At 48.4% G+C, this 1,624-nt stretch overlaps 1 non-coding gene across 1 annotated transcript; it reads right to left on the bottom strand.

The window, feature by feature from the left end:
- Positions 1 to 1,201: 1,201 nt before the first annotated feature.
- On the bottom strand, positions 1,202 to 1,274 carry TRNAG-CCC. The gene has a single exon. It is a non-coding gene; the product is annotated as a tRNA-Gly (tRNA).
- Positions 1,275 to 1,624: the final 350 nt, after the last annotated feature.

Below are 1,624 nucleotides of genomic sequence, written 5' to 3'. Positions count from 1 at the left end.
TCTCCCTTCCTTGCCGCGGTAAGCAGAATATGACAGGTATCTCAGATACTTTCATGTGAAAGTATCTTATGGTGGTTCAGACATTCAAGAATCTGTCTGCAATGCGAGAGGCCCAGGTTTGATCCCTGGGTCGGGAAAATCCCCTGGAGAAGGGAATGGCAACCCATTCCAGTATCCTTGCCTGGAAAATTCCATGGACGGTGGAGCCTGGCATTCTACAGTCCATAGGATTGCAGAGTTAGACACAACTGAGCAACTAACACTTCTTCTCCTACCAAGTAGAACTTTTACCTTTTAAAAGAGAACAGTAAAAAGATCCCAAAGGAATAAATCTCTAAAGCAGGAATCCCAAATACTGTATGTAGCATATGGTTAGAGAACATACTTGGAGATGCCAAAGCATCTTCTTATTCTCTGAACAGTGGGCACTAGGTCCAAGAGTCATTTTATAAGATTGTAAATGAAACCTTCCTGAAGAATCCTGAAAAATGTCCCCCAAGTTACATACATTTACAGCAGTGATTCTCCAACTTGGCTGCGAGTTAGAGTCATTGGAGAGCTTGTTAAAACAAACACTGGGCCCCGCCCCCAGAGACTCAGTTTCTGTGGGTCTGGGCCCGGGCCTGAGAACTTGCATTTCTAAAAAGTTCCCAAGTGATGCTAGTACTGCAGGTCTGGGTGGCAACCCACTTTTGAAGATCATGTTTAGATTTAAAAATACACCTTTGAGAGAGTTTGACCGGCTGACATAAAACCTCCACACTGCGCTGCCCTGGTGCTAGACAGCAATAGACTCCCACTTCTCCCCACCCCACCCCCAGGAGGGATGCCAGTCACAGCTTGAGGTGTAGCCTGGACAGTGGTGCAAAGGTCCCTGGTGTCCCCCAAGTGAGCCTGGACTAGAGCCAGGAGTCCAGGAGGGTTAGGATCTGCTGATACTTGTGTGGTGAGAAAACATTTTAAAAGTATGAATTCAGAGTTTTTTCCTTTCTGATAATTCCTGTTCCTCTAGCACTGTCCCCTACCCAAAACTCTCCTCTGACTCTACTCCAGGCAACAACTAGAACCCCTTAAAAAATTTTTTTATTTATTCGGCTGCACTGGGTCTCAGCCGCAGCACACAGGATCTCAATCTTCATTGTAGCATGCGGGATCTTTAGTTGTGGCATGTGGAGTCTTAGTTGCAGCACGTGGGATCTAATTCCCTGACCGGGGTTTGAACCCAGGCCCCCTTCATTGGGAGTGCAGAGTCTTAGCCACTGGACCACCAGGGAGGTCCCAGCTACAACGCTTTTATTCTCACTGCACCGAGGAAGGGCTGATATAAGAAACAGGAAGTCTATTTCAAGCTTTTGTGCATCGGACCACACAGGCCAGCCTGTTTGGTGGTGTGACCGGTGTCGTGCACAGGCACTGCTCCCAGAAGGCCCTTGCACTTAGGTCGAATGCTCTGTAGTGGCTGCCCTGAAATTCTTACTAATTTTAGCTTTGAATCTGTGACTTGTAAACCAGACCACAGGACAGTGGAGCGCGCACCAGGGGCTTGGAGCCGCAACTCTTGTGCATCCTGCCCCCACTGTGTCTGGCTTGGGATCCCCACTGCTCACCCCTATGTCCCCTGGTG

Source organism: Bison bison, unplaced genomic scaffold (assembly GCF_000754665.1).
Source record: "Bison bison bison isolate TAMUID 2011002044 unplaced genomic scaffold, Bison_UMD1.0 scf7180017864487, whole genome shotgun sequence".
Taxonomy (NCBI): domain Eukaryota; kingdom Metazoa; phylum Chordata; class Mammalia; order Artiodactyla; family Bovidae; genus Bison; species Bison bison.
This window is presented reverse-complemented; position numbering and strand designations above follow the sequence as displayed.